Source organism: Tenrec ecaudatus, chromosome 9 (assembly GCF_050624435.1).
Source record: "Tenrec ecaudatus isolate mTenEca1 chromosome 9, mTenEca1.hap1, whole genome shotgun sequence".
NCBI classification, from domain to species: domain Eukaryota; kingdom Metazoa; phylum Chordata; class Mammalia; order Afrosoricida; family Tenrecidae; genus Tenrec; species Tenrec ecaudatus.
In genome coordinates this window covers 17498632-17513182 of record NC_134538.1, presented here as the reverse complement: position 1 = coordinate 17513182, position 14551 = coordinate 17498632, and the positions used below count along the sequence as shown (strand labels likewise).

At 43.8% G+C, this 14551-nt stretch overlaps 1 protein-coding gene across 1 annotated transcript in view; it reads left to right on the top strand.

The window, feature by feature from the left end:
- Positions 1–14551, top strand: part of ADAMTS17 (ADAM metallopeptidase with thrombospondin type 1 motif 17) — a 434502-nt gene that overhangs the window by 378745 nt on the left and 41206 nt on the right. The gene's annotated exons all lie outside the window — the stretch shown is intronic.

Here is a 14551-nt window from a genome sequence, read left to right as displayed (position 1 = left end):
AATGGAAAAAAAGGGTTGAAATTGTCAAGGATTTTGTCTTATTTCGATCCACAATCAATGCTCATGGAAGCAGCAGCAGAGATCAAAAGTCAAGCTGCATTGTGTAAATCTGCTGCAAAGGACCTTTTTAGACCATTGAAGAGCAACAATGTTACTTGAAGGACTCAAGTGTGCCTGACCGAAGCCATGGAATTGTCCATTGCATCCCATGCATGTGAAAGTTGCATATTGAATCAGAAAGACTGTAGGACTGATGCATTGGAATTGTAGTATTTGGAGAAGAATATTGAAGTATGGACTACTGAAAGGAAAAGTCAATCTGTACTGCAAGAAGTAAGGCCAGTGTGCTCCTTAGAGGCTAGGGGGGCAAGACTTCGTTTTACACTTTGAACATGTCAAGAGAGACCAGTTCATGGAAAAGCACATCATGTTTGGTAAAGTGGAGAGGCAGTGAAAAAGAGGAAGGCCCTCAATGAGATAGATCGACACAGTGCCTGCATCGATGGGGTCAGGCATAGAAATAACTGTGAGGCAACCTTCCTCTAGTTCTTTAACGCTTCCTCTTCCCCCCCTCCATCCCACTATCATGATCCCAATTCTACTTTGCAAACCTGCTTAGACCAGAGGATGCACAGCGGTGCAGATGGGAACTGGAAACACAGGGAATCCAGGACAGGTGAATACCTCAGGACCAGTGGTGAGAGTGGCGATACCAGGAGGGAAGGGGGGTTGAAAAGGGGGGAACTGATCCCAAGGAGCTACATATAACCTCCTCCCTGGGGGATGGCCAACAGAAAAGTGGGTGAAGGGAGATGCCAGGCAGTGTAAGATAAGATAAAATCATAATTTATAAATTATCAAGGGCTCATGAGGGAGGGGGGAGTGGGGAGGGAGGGGCGAAAAGAAGATGAGGGGCTGAATCCAGGAACCCAAGTGGAAAGCGAGTTTTGAGAATGATGAGGGCAGCGAATGTAGAAGTGTGCTTTACACAATTGATGTATGTGTGGATTGTGATAAGAGTTGTATGAGCCCCAATAAAATGACTTTTTATAAGAAATAATTGTGAGGATGGCACAGGATGGGCCGTGCCCACAGTGTTTAGTTTTATAAACTGATCCATAGGGATCAGTTCTGTGGCTTACAGGGTCACTTGAATTAGAATCAACTCGCTGGTAATGGGTTGGGTTTGTTAGTACATTATCCTAGTGAAAAGGAGACATTATCATGAGCAGATGCAGATGGCCCAATAAGGAAGGTAAGCATATGCTTAGGGTATCAACAAAACAGATGTACCCATCGGTGCCAAGGGCAGAGGGAAAAGACTCAGTGCAGTGGAAAGGAACCAGTAAGGAAGTGAACGAAATCAATAACTGTTGCGGTGTATGAACACGTGCCGACTGAAGATAAGTTTACAGGGGTTGGTCACACGTTGCATCCTTGTGCAAAGTTGTTTAAATTATGGTTCCCCTATCAGTTTAACATTTTGTTACATCGTCTCCTGTTATTTCCTCTGCATCACTGAAATGCCCTAGCTCAGCCAGTCTTTGAAAGTCTACTAAAGGGGTGGGGATGGTTACCATCTTCGCCCAGTATCACAAAAACACACTCAAATCAATCTCCGGAAAAGAAATCAATAAAATAATACCATCAACAATAGTCATACAATATTATAAAATATTCAGGAATCAACCTAACAGGAGATTCAAAAAACAAAACTGAAGAACACTAGTACAAGAAACTAAGAGACCAACACAAATGGAAGTATATTCTATGCTCATGGCTTAACATTGTGAAAATGTCGATACTACTCAAAGCCATCTACAACTACAACACAATTCTGACCCAGGTCCCAGCTCTTTTCTTAAAGCAATGGAAACACTAGTTCCTCATTTCATGACCCTGCATAAGCAAAGAACTTCTAAAGGAGAAGAACAAAGTAGGAGGCCTCTCACTTCCAGACCCTAAACCTATTGCACAGACAGTAGTTAATACCAGACAGCCCGGTAGTAGCACAATGACAGATGCATAGACCAACGGAGCAGAATCGAGGAACCAGAAGTAAATTCCCACACTTACAGACAGCTGATTTTTGACAAAGGGCCAAAAACCATTCAATAAGAAATACACTTGACAACAAACAGTGCTGGCAAAAATTTGATTTCCATCTGCAGAAGAATGAAACAGGGCCCATACCTAATCCCATGGCCAAAAATGAACTAAAACTGAAAATGACGAACCCAAGATGACCTAGATGTAAATCCCAGAGAGATAGAGACTATCATGAGAAAATAGGGACAAACTTAAGGGCCTTATTATCGGGCAGACACATGATCAAATCTAATGAAGGAAACACGGTAAATGGCAAAATAGTTTACTAGGACCCACTGAAAATAAGACATATATGGGTATCAAAAGGCTTTATCAAAGGAGTAAAAAGAGACCCCACGAAGTGGGGAAAAAATTGGCAATGACACAGTAGACAAGGGATTAATCTCTAAAATGCAGCACCTCAGTAAGAAAAAGGAGACTATCCCATTTAAAAAGTAGGCAAATGCCATGAGCAGCTCACCAAAGATGATGTCCATATGGCAGACAAATATGTGAAAAAATGCTCTTGATCACTAGCCTTCCAGGAGATGAAAACCAGAGCAATGATATGACACCACCTTACACAGGCAACGGCAGCCGAATTAAAAATCAAAACCAGAACTTAACAAATGCTGGAGAGGCTGAGGAGACATAGGCTCCACCTCCGTGGGTTTCATTTTCTGACAAACAGAGAAACACGTAGCACAGCTTCAAGAGGGTGACCCCCAATGATGACACACCTCTGAGATACACCCTCTTACTCACAGCATAAGCCAAATATATATATGGCCATCACGGGATTCCTGGAGTAATGCATAGCTTAATAAGGCCTACAGGGCATTGAGGTAGCAAGATCAGGTTTGTCTGCTAACCAACAGTCCGCTGTTCTTGGTACAGCTGTCTTCTGCTTCCTCAGACACCATGTGTTTTCCAGCTTAAGGGCTCAGGTTACAAGTGTGTCTGAGGTAGAGACCAGTTCATCCAGTGGGGTTCCCATAGGGGGTCTCACCAATGCAGTTCTGGAGTGTGTCATGTGCCTTGGCCATGCAGGATTCAGTGTCTCGGTGTCCTAGGGCAACTGGCCGGAGTTCCTGAAATAGCCCCAGATGTCCTAGGTCAGTTTTGCCCATACCCTGCGTGCCCCTAAAGACCCTCCCCACCTAATGATCCCAAGAGCATCCCCAGTCTCTCCTCCCTGCACCTGGTGATCAGCCTTCCCTTCACTGCCCACAACATACATATACTTAAGTTCACCCAAACTTGACCTTTCCATCTCCTTCTCCTGCAGTGCCCCTCGCATCAGAAAGCCTTATCCATCTGTCAGGGCTGCCTCTCACTCTGGGGGAACCTCACCCTAGATCCACATAGCTACAATTCAGCAGACAGCATTCTCCTCCCTCTCCCCAGACCATTCGGTTCTAGCTGCCAAGAGGTGCCCTCCGGCAAAGCGACCCACACTATACTTACCTGAAGGGGCTGCTATGTGTGGTTCATTGGCACCGGTTCAGCACATTACCAGGCTGCCTGGTCCCCAGCTGGAAGACCGGATGGCGTGCAAGTTTGAGCTTGTGCCTGTTCTGCTGCCTGTGAAATGCTGTGGAATTTAGTAATTAGACCTTTGTGATATAGTAACTAAATGTCTTTCCCCAGCTTGTGGGCCCCCTTTTTTATTCTTTTAATAAAGTCGATGTACACAAGTAATTTATTTTTAATAAGTTCCACTCATTTATTTTAACTTCCATGGAGTGTGTTTTGTGTGGTAATGCTGGCAGCCCATGTATTCCCTGCACTAGGGCTCCTAGATTTGTTCTCCAGTCTAGCCAGATTTGTAAAGTAGAACTGGGTCAGGTCATGGTAGTGGCGGGGGGCGGGGGGTGGGACAGGACAGGAAGCACTCAGGAACTAGGGGAACAATGTATGATTCGTTGGTGTTATACTACACCTTGGTTGAATCATCCCTTCCTTAAAACCCTTCTTTGGGGTGATATCCAGTTATCTACAAATGGGCTTTGGGTCTCCGCTCAAGCCTCTTTTGTTCGCATCAATATATTGGTAGTTGTTTGCTTTGGATCTTTTGATATCTGATACCTGATCCCGTTGATGACTCATGATCACACAGGCTGGTATGCTTCTTCCATGTGGGTTTATTTGCTTCCCTGCTCGATGGTCACTGGTTTAACTTCAAGCCTTTAAGCCCCAGATGCTATAACTTTTGATAGCCGGCCATCTGCTCTGTTCACCACATTTGCTTTGTCTTCAGCGATCAAGTTGGAAAGGTTAGTGTCAAAGCATGCCAGGTTATCAGAACCAAGTGTTCTTGTGTTAAGGGAAGCTTTGAGTAGAGGCCCTAACTCTGCTATTTTAGTCCTTAGCATATAAACATATGTACATTGGTCTCAATCCCCTTCATTCTAAACTAATATATTTACCTGCACATATGCCTATAGCTATACCTCTGTAAATAGCTTTTGCCTCCTATTTCTTTCCGCTATTTCCTATCGCCTTCCTCCTAACCCACTATCGTGCTCACCCTCCATTTGCCTCTCAGTAATTCCTCTCAGACACATTGTACTTGATTAAACCCCACTAGGCATTTTATGTCCTCCTTGCCATCAATTTTAGATCTCTTGTTTTTCCCTTATCTCTGACTTTGTTGGCTGCCCACTCACTCTCCCCGCCCCATCCTCTCCCATGTCCCCCCAGAACCCCTGGTCTCTTTGTTTTCTCCTTGGGGTTGTTCGTTCTGCTTATCTCTTATAGTTAGACATATGGCAAAAGAGAAACAAACACAAAACAAATAAGAAAAAAAAAAACCCAATAGTTCCAGGTCTGTCTGCTGACCCTTGCGTATGTTTTCCGATCAAGTCTGATCAGGTGCCAAGCCCTGTCACCTAAGTCAGAAGTCTATTTTCAGGGTTCCTTGGGGACTTAGTTAATTTGCTTTGCTTGCTGCTCTGTTGTTCTCCCTTCATGTTTCAGCCTGCTGTGATGGGGCAGACCAGGCACATTTTCTGCAGTGTCTCCAGTGCTGTCTCCCGTAGGGAACTTCGTGTCATGGTGGGACTGGCCCTACGGTCCTCAACACTGAAGATATAGCCCGGGAAAAGAGGCAGGTGTGTCCTGTCCAGACCACATGGAAGAGAACTAAGAGGGAGGGAGGGGAAGAGGGAGGTAGACAGAGACAGAGAGAGACCCTTATCATGATCCACCAAGCCCTGGGAACATGTCTGCTCAGAGCAGCCAGTGCACTGAGTTGACATTTTCATCTGTTTGAGCAGTTGACAGACTTCCAGAACAAGGTTTGTCATCAATTGACATTTCACCTTTTTTGACATGAGAAAAACACTTATACACTTGAGTTCTTCCCACGGCATTCTCCGTGTAAGCTGTATTCAACATCACAACAGTTTCTGTGGCACTCTTTCCTGAGCAGGAAACAAAATTTCACAGCAGCGCCCTGTTCCCTTAAATTGGCCATCACAAAAAACAAGGTTCAAGAGAAACTGCTTTTATAAAAAAGTCACTGTGACCAGAGAGCACCTGTCCCTGGTACACTGGGGACACTAAGCCAGACAGATTTGCTCGATGCTCGCCTGTAGGAACGCTGTGTGGCACAAATGCTCCAGTCCACCCAGCACAATTCTGGTTTTATTTGGCTACCCCCCTCGTCTACTTGGCTCCCAACTGAAAAAATCGAGTTTGAGTTCCTCCAGAGAGCCTCCGAAGAAAGAGCCGGTCACCTGCTTCCAAAAGAGGGGCCACCGAAAACAGTTGTATTCTGGCACACTTGAGGTTACTGCGAGTTGGAACTAATGAGTCCAGAGGCAATTAGTTGTTCTTTTTTAAATCTATACCAGCGGGAGTTGAACGACCCTTTCACAGGCGTCGCCCAATTCAGCACAGTAGCAAAATGACAGTTATGAAGCAGCAACTAGAATAATTTTATGGTTTGGGGGGTGGGGGTGGTCACCACAGCATGAGGAACATTGAGAACCACTGACGTAGAGGTTCTTCAGGCTGGAAGGGCAGAGCTCACAAGGCCTCAGAGTCAGGTGATCCAAGAAATCTCCTCGTTGCCTTTATGCATCTCCTTTTTTCTTAGACTTCCAGTTTGACCCTTTGGAAAGCATCCAAAATGTGAATTGAACTGGCAACCTCTGAATGTCCAACTAGTGCAACCCAATGAAATAATTTCTGGTTCAATTTATATGAGATATGTGAAGGGGCTTCAGGAAGTCCATGGCAAAATAGAATGAGAAGATAACGGACATTTTGAAGTTCCTTCATATTATGAAATCATTAAAAATCACTGACGAGAAAGGATTCTTAATAGCACAGGAATTGGTCTTGCTTTCATAACTATAAAAGAAGAATAGAAAATGTTTGCTAATAGCGTAGCATCAAAAGTGAAAAAAATAGGTTCAGAAGAAAACACTAGAAGGGAATCAACCCAGAAGAGAAATGTTGATAGAGCTGCCGCTGCAGTCATGAAGGCTTCCTTGCTTTTGCTTTATGTACTTAAAAAATGAACATATATCATATCATTCCTTAGTTCAGTCACCTCAAGCAGAATTGTACAATTATCACCGCAATCCGTTTCCAAACATTCATTTGCTGCATGGACATCGTCTCCCCTGCACCCCTCCCCCTGCAACCCAGAAACCCCCTTTCTCCCCTGAAACCCTTATTCTGCTATCTCTATAGGTTCATCAATGTTGTGTTTCATATATCGGAAAACAGAAAAACGTATACCCAAGCTTCAGGAGGGTGACCTCCAATGACACGACACCTCTGAGATACATCCTAATATGGATGAGCAAAAAGCAAGCAGAACAATATGAACCAAAGATACAGTTTAGGAAACCAGATCAGCTGCAGCAGGCACCGAAGGGAGTGTCTCCTGACAGAGTTTAACTGTTCCGGTCAGATTTACACCTTTGATGTTCCATACTCATCTCTCCAAAGCTCTCTGTTTGTAACCACGTTCCTCCCATCACTCCACTGGAGGTAGAGGGAGTTCTCTGGAGACTTATTTCCTAGGTGGTCCACAAATGAATCTTGGTTCCCATTGTCATCCCTTCTGTCCACCAGGTTCTCACAATTTAGGCTCTGGTTCTAGGCCCTCCTTCGACTTCAGATTATATGGTTCACCATCCTTCGGTGACTGATGATGGTGTGATTCTTCCATGTGGATTTATTTGACATCTCACTTAGATGTCTGCTTGTTTGAAAACAAGCTTTTAAAGACCCCGGATGCTACTGTATTTGATACCTGGACACCATCTCCATTCTTCGCCATATTTTGCTACAGCACCAACGCCTCCTGTGTTTTCCTACTACTAAGATGCAAAGTACATCTACAGAACTGATTCTTTAATGGATGCTACTGTAGACTAGTTTCACCCAAGATTCCACGGAGAGCAGCACAAAGATCATTTTAGGACACTCCAGTTCAATGACCAGTTTTTGTCCTTAACACTGAGATATTGTTAAGCTCAAAACTATTTGCAAGCCCTTAACAAGCACCAGGCTTTATACTAAAATTTGTGCTTACCTGAAGGATGTGGGGATCAGGCAAGTACTGTATTTGTAGAAGAATCATCCACAGCCAACTGTGGCCAGACCTTTGTGGTGTAACAGTGGAGGAATCTTGAATCTGAGTGACACCATCATGGAATGGGACATTTTCTATAGTTTCTATAGTTCTCTAAATGAAACTTATTTTGTTCATCTAAAAGGGAAAGCATGCAATAGTTGGAAAGAGAGGGAATGACATCATAGAAACTAGTCCAACAACAGAAAAGGGGGTGAAAGGAGACATCGGACAGGGCAAGATATGACAAAATAATAGTTTATAAATTATCAAGAGTTCATGGGGGAGGGGGAGCAGGGAGGGAGCAGGGAAATGAGGAGCTGATGCCAGGGGCTTACGTAGAGAGCAAAAGTTTTGTGAATGATGAGGGCAATGAATGTACAAATGTGCTTTACACAATTGATATTTATATGGATTGTAATAAGAGTTGTATGAGCCCCTAATAAAAGGATTTAAAAAAATAGTCCAACAACAGTTAATAGGAAGTGTTTTGTCTCAAGGTTCATAAAGAGAGAATGGCACTACAGCCAGTGAGTGGGAAATTCTTAAAGCCTGGGTAGACAAGCTCCTTCACTGAACAGAGGTCTTAAAAACCAAGGAGAAAAGCAGCAGCAGCATTTGAGTAAAATGAGATCCTTCTACCACAGCATTAGCTGAACAAAAGTCTTAAAGCATACAGGGAGAATTAATAACTATAGGTGTAATAAATCTAGAAATAAAATCCACCTCTCTCCTGTCTGCCTGGAGGACTCAAGAGCAGGATTTCTGTAACTTCTTAAGTATTAAAATGATTAACAAATTATTATTTGAAATGGAATGTGGTTATGGTATTCATTATTTTCGTTCATCCCAAGAGTCTATGTGATGTACTCAGAACATACATTATCCAAAGTAGCCCAACATTTCTAAACATTTCTCAGCCAGGTTCACTAGTTCAGCCTAGTCAGACACTCGGGAATGAGTGGCTAAAGGTCTCTGTTACATAATATACCAAGAATTTGATGGAGAGTAATTATTGCCTCGCTTTTGTTTGTCTGAAGAACATCTGTGTGGCATCTGCTGAGGGTTTGTGAGATGTTTTCCTCTTTCTGTGAAGTGAAATAAAGGGCATGAATATTTTATTGCAGATTTATCCCACTGTAGCTTTTTATAAGAAGCTGCTGGTTGCCTTCTTGGCCAGCAGCACAGTACACACTGAAGAAAAATCCAAGCCTCGAGTTGCAATATTGAAGGATTACTATGTGGAAAAAGGTGAAAACTCGAGAAGCATTTAAAGAAGATAGAAGGAATCTATGAAGACACCGTAGCAAAAAGAACGGATTGATGCATAGCCATCTCAAGAAGTAGCGTATAATTAAGGGCCTGTAACATTGAAGAATGAAGTCCGAGATGCACTTACAGCACTGAGAGAAAACAAAGGTGCCGGGATTGACAGAATACCAGTTGAACTGTTTCAAAAATGGACAAAGCTGGAAGCCGAGAATGGTGTAAGGCCAACTGCCTGAGCAGAGACCATACATGGGATCCAGAGAAAGTGATACAACAGGATGTAAAATTTATCAAATAGTATCATTACTATCATGTATACATAAATTTCTGCTGACGAAAATTCAAAAATAGTTACAGCAGTACATCAATAGAGAATTGCCAGAAATTCAAGCTAGATTCAGAGGAGAACATGAAACAGAGAATATCATTCCTAATAACAGAATTTGCTGAAGACAGCATATCAGAAATCTGATTTCCCGTGTTTTATTTGCTAGACAAAAGTATTTGACTCTGTGAGTTGAAATAAATTGATGGGGATAACAGAACACTTAATTGTGCTCTTGTGGAACCTGCACATAGGACATGAGATAGTCATGGTGACAGATCAAGAGGATATTGTCTTGTTACGATAAGTAGGCATATGCATCAGCGTTGTATAGTTTCAACCAAATTTATTCATCTGTATGCTGAGCACATAATCCAACATGCTAGACTTTATGAAGAACATGTCATCAGGATTGGAGGGAGACTCTTTAACAACCTTCACTATGCAGAGGATTCCACTTTGCCCACTAAAAGCAAAGAGAACTTGAAGCACAACTGCTGCATAAGGTAAGTGAGTTGGTCATGTGCGCCCCCCAGTTGCAAAACAGTCTTCCAGGCCTAGCAGAGGGGAGTAGCAGACCCCTTTAGTGTGCCTCAGCCCACAGACAAAGAGGAAAGCACAAAACTCCCCTGAGATGAATGTCAGATGGGGCAGGGAGTTGCCAGTCCATGGGGACATGGCAGGGACAGAGGATGGGATGGCAGGGACGGATGCCAGGGTTAAACCAAGGAAACATGAGTTTGAGCTCTGAAACAGCACAGAACCATCTCTGCCTTTTCTCTAGGGGATGTGATACACTCAACATCTGGACCCCCTCCTTCCTAGGACCACCACCACCTCAGTTCCAGGGAAGAATGGGAAGCAGTGGTCACCTGCCTATTCTTCAGACCACTCGTATTCCACTCAGTGGCTCCTTGCCTCACCTCGGTTGTCTTCTCTTTAGCTCTGCCACACAACTACATTGCAGCACATTAGGAAGGTGGAGGGCCACGCAAGGGTTCGTTAAGTGGTATGTTAAGACTTTAGCTTGCTTACTGTGCACAGGCCATCAGGAAAGACCAATTCCTAGAAAAGATGTATTATATACTATTATGTATTATACTTCAACATAAAATAAGAATCTTCATAACTAATGCAATACGCAATAAATTAATAAATACATGGGAAAATATTGAAGTTGTTAAATTTTTCATTCCACTTGGATCCACAGTCAATACTCATGGAGGCAGTAGTCAAGAGATCAAAGAGCATATGGCATTGGGGAAATCTGCTACAAAGAGATCTCTTTAGAGTGATAGAAAAGAGATCGGTTTGAGAAGTAAGGTGTGCCAGATCAGTCACAGACATGTGACAGGTGGACAATAAATTGTGGTGGTAGTGAAGAATGGACTGCCGGCTCCCAAAAGAATGAACATTTATCTTGGAACAAGTACAGCCAGAAAAATCCTTAGACGCAAGAATGGTAAGACTTCGTTCACCCACTGAGGATGTTATCTGTAGGGAACAGTCCTTGAAAAGGCGCAGCTGCTTGAGAGAGGGTCAGCAGAAAGTGGGGTGAGATGGATGGACACAGTGGCTGTACAAAGGGGCTCAAACACAGCCACAGCTGTGAGCACAGGACAGGAGCTGGCGTTAGTCCTGTTGCACGAGGGTGGTGGCTGAGTTGGAACTAACTCAGTGGCAACTAAAACTAACACTGGTTCCTGTTTGCCTGCCTGAAAAACATCTGCCCAGCATCTGCTCTCACTCCATTTGGTTGTGACATTTTAACTTTTCTGTGAAGGGAGAGAAGGGGCATGACTATTTTATTGTAGACGTATCCACTGTGTTTTTTGGTTGTTGTTGGGGTTTTTTTGTTTTGTTTTTAGGAAATTGCTGAGTCTTTACTGGCCAATGGCATGAATCCATATTGTCCCTAGCTGACATGATAGAGAGCCAGGATTGATGATGTACTCAGAACAGATTTCTTTGATTAGACCCACCACTGTTGATGGGGTGGGCAGATCTGCAAATTAAGCAGTAAAAATAGTGTGTGTGTGTGTGTGTGTGTGTGTGTATGGCAGGTGTAGATTCTCATGTTTTATAGTGTACCTTTAAAAGGACAAAGTCATTGCAGAAGGTGCTGCATTACCATTTATGATATCCTGTTTCCCAAAAACTAAGACAGTGTCTTATATTAATTTTTCCTCCCAAAGATGTGCTAGGTCTTATTTTCAGGGGATGACTTATTTTTCCATGAAGAAGAATACGGTACACATTTATTGTTTATTGTTTTATTAAAAGAGACCTCATACTTCCTGTCTGCTCCAGCTGTGCTGTGGCCAACAGTGAGCCATGTGGAAGCACCCGCTGCTACAGTCCAGCGTATGGTAGCTTGGGGGGGCTTATTTTCAGGGAGGTCTTATTTTCGGGAGGTGTCTTATATTTCAGTGAGAGGCAAAACTGTAAACATGTCTTATTTTCAGGGGATGGCTTACTTTTGGGGAAACAGGGTATATCTTCCTCCCACCAATGTGAGAAATGAATGAGTAGGAGCCATCATCCCATTCTATAGATGAAAAACCTGACACATGGAGGGAGAGAGTTAGTTTTAGCCAGTGAGCGAACACTAAGCCTTTGGAATTCTAAGCAATAGTGAGTTTGGGGCATAAAAATAAATTCTCTTGGAAAAAGTAGAACAGACCACTTGGAGAATTTTGGAAGTGCATCTTGGCCTAGGGGGAGGCTCTTGAATGGCAGACACTTGAGCTTGGCCATGTGAGAGAAGTGAAGGAAGGGGACCAGATGGAGGAACAAAGTGGTCAGCTCTGGATCGTAGAATTGCAAACAGTCCGCCAGTCCCGGAAGACACATGTGGCTGAGTGGAGCAGAGGGGATAGAGCTAGTTCCCCTTACTCTGATCTTTCCCTACTGGTTTTCCTTAGTCAAGGGTCGTACTTTCATTTACTTGCATATATTCCTGAAAATGTCTGTAATCTTTGGTAGAACGGTAGGGGAGGTGGACCGAGTGAACAACTAACTGATCAGACTAGGCCTTGAATGCTAGATCCAGGGTGTGAAGGACAGTAGGCAATAGGGATCCAAAGAAAGTTTTGGAGTGAGGAAATAGCAGGCTAAAGCAGTGTCAGAGGTGCAAAACAGTACTTTGAAAGGAAACAAGATAACATACAGGACAACCAGTTAGGAGACTGTTGAAATACTCAAGGTAAAGGGGCGGGGGGGGGGTGGTGGCAGTGAACTGAGGAAAGGGAGGCATATTGAGTGCCCTTGTATATAGTCAGCTTGGCAACTGGTTGGACATGTGCACAGAGAGCAGTCAAAACTGATCCTAAATTCTCAACCTGCACAGCTAGAATCTGGAAGAGGCGTGGCTGGAACTGAGTGATGAGGGAAAGCAGAGTGTTTGTCTTTGTTTGTTTTGTTTTTGCTATGCCCAGCCACACCTGCTGTTATTTAGGCTGTGCATCATATGGACCTAGACCTCTCGTGGTGGACCCAGCATCAAAGAATCTCTGGAAATGATGGCATCGGGGACGTGAGCCAGGAGGTGGGGATGGCCCATGTGGAATTGAGACATGGAAATCAAAGAGCCTAAGTCTGAATTAATGGGAGAGACAAACGACACCAGGGAGAACTGGGAGGTAGACAGACCCAGTTAAAAAGTAAGGTAATGTGGCTATAAATGTTGAATGGCAGACCACTTTCTGTGAAGAGGGTCTGGCCGCTTCTGTTCCCCGATGTCCTTCATCATTTTACTTAATGCGGGAAGGTGTGTGGCACAGAAAGCTAGCGCTGAGTCAGACTTCATTTTATCGGGGGCTCTTACAATTCTTATCACAGCCATACATACATGCGTTGTGTCAAGCACATTTGTACATTTGTTGCCCTCATTTGCTTTCTACTTGAGCCCTTGATATCAGCTCCGTATTTCCCCCCCTCCCTCCCCACGCCCCCTCCCTCATGAACCCTTGAGTTATTATTTTGTTATATCTTACACTGTCCGATATCTCCTTTCACGGAGGTGATATGTAGATCCTTGTAATCCTTATAATCACTTCCCCCTTTCCACCCCACCCTTCCTCTACCCTCCCCTTATCGCCACTCTCACCACTAGTCCTGGAGGGATCATCTGCCCTGGATTCCCTGTGTTTCCAGTTACTATCTGTACCAGTGTACATCCTCTGGTCTAGCCAGACTTGTAAGGTAGAGTTGAGATCATGGTGGTGAGTGGTGGGGAAGCATTTAGGGACTAGAGGAAAGTTGTTTGTTTCATCATTGCTACCCTGCACCCTGACTGGCTGGTCTCTTCCCTGCAACCCTGCCGTAAGGGGGTGTCCAGTTGCCTACAAATGGGCTTTGGGTCTCCACTCTGCACTCACCCTCATTTACAATGATATGATTTTTTGTTCTTTGATGCCTGATACCTGATCCCTTCGAGGTCACACAGGCTGGTATGCTTCTTCCTCGTGGTCACACAGGCTGGTGTGCTTTTTCCATGTGGACTTTGTTGCTTCTGCCTCGTGGTCACACAGGCTGGTGTGCTTTTTCCATGTGGACTTTGTTGCTTCTGAGCTAGGTGGCTGCTTGTTTGTCTTCAAGCCTTTAAGATCCCAGACTTATCTTTTGATAGCTCGGCACCACCAGCTTTCTTCACCACATTTGCTTATGTACACATTTGTCTTCAGTGATCATATCCGGAAGGTGGGTACCCATTGATATGATCTTTTGTTCTTTGATGTCTGATATCTGGTCCCTTTTACACCTCGTGGTCACACAGACTGGTGTGCTTCTTCCACATGGGTTTTAATGCTTCTGAGCTAGATGACTCCTTGTTTACCTGCAAGTCTTTAAGACCCCAGACGTTATATCTTTTGATAGCTGGGAACCATCAACTTTCTTCACCACATTTGCTTATGCACACATTTGTCTTCCGCAATCGAGTCAGGAAGGTGAGCATCATGGAATGCCAATTTAATAGAACAAAGCGTTCTTGCATTGAGTAAGTACTTGAGTGGAGATTCAATGTCCATCTGCTGCCTTAATACTAAATCTATAAATACATGCATAGAGATCTATTTCCCCACCAATCTATATAAATATATTTACATATATACATGCCTCTATTTAGGCCTCTCTAAATACCCTTTACCTCCTAGCTATTTCCTCTGTTTCCTTTAACTTTCGTCTTTTCCCACTATCATGCACAGCCTTCATTTGGGTTTCAGTAATTTCTCTCGGTTAAATTGCCCTTGGTGAATCCCTACCAGGCCTCTCAC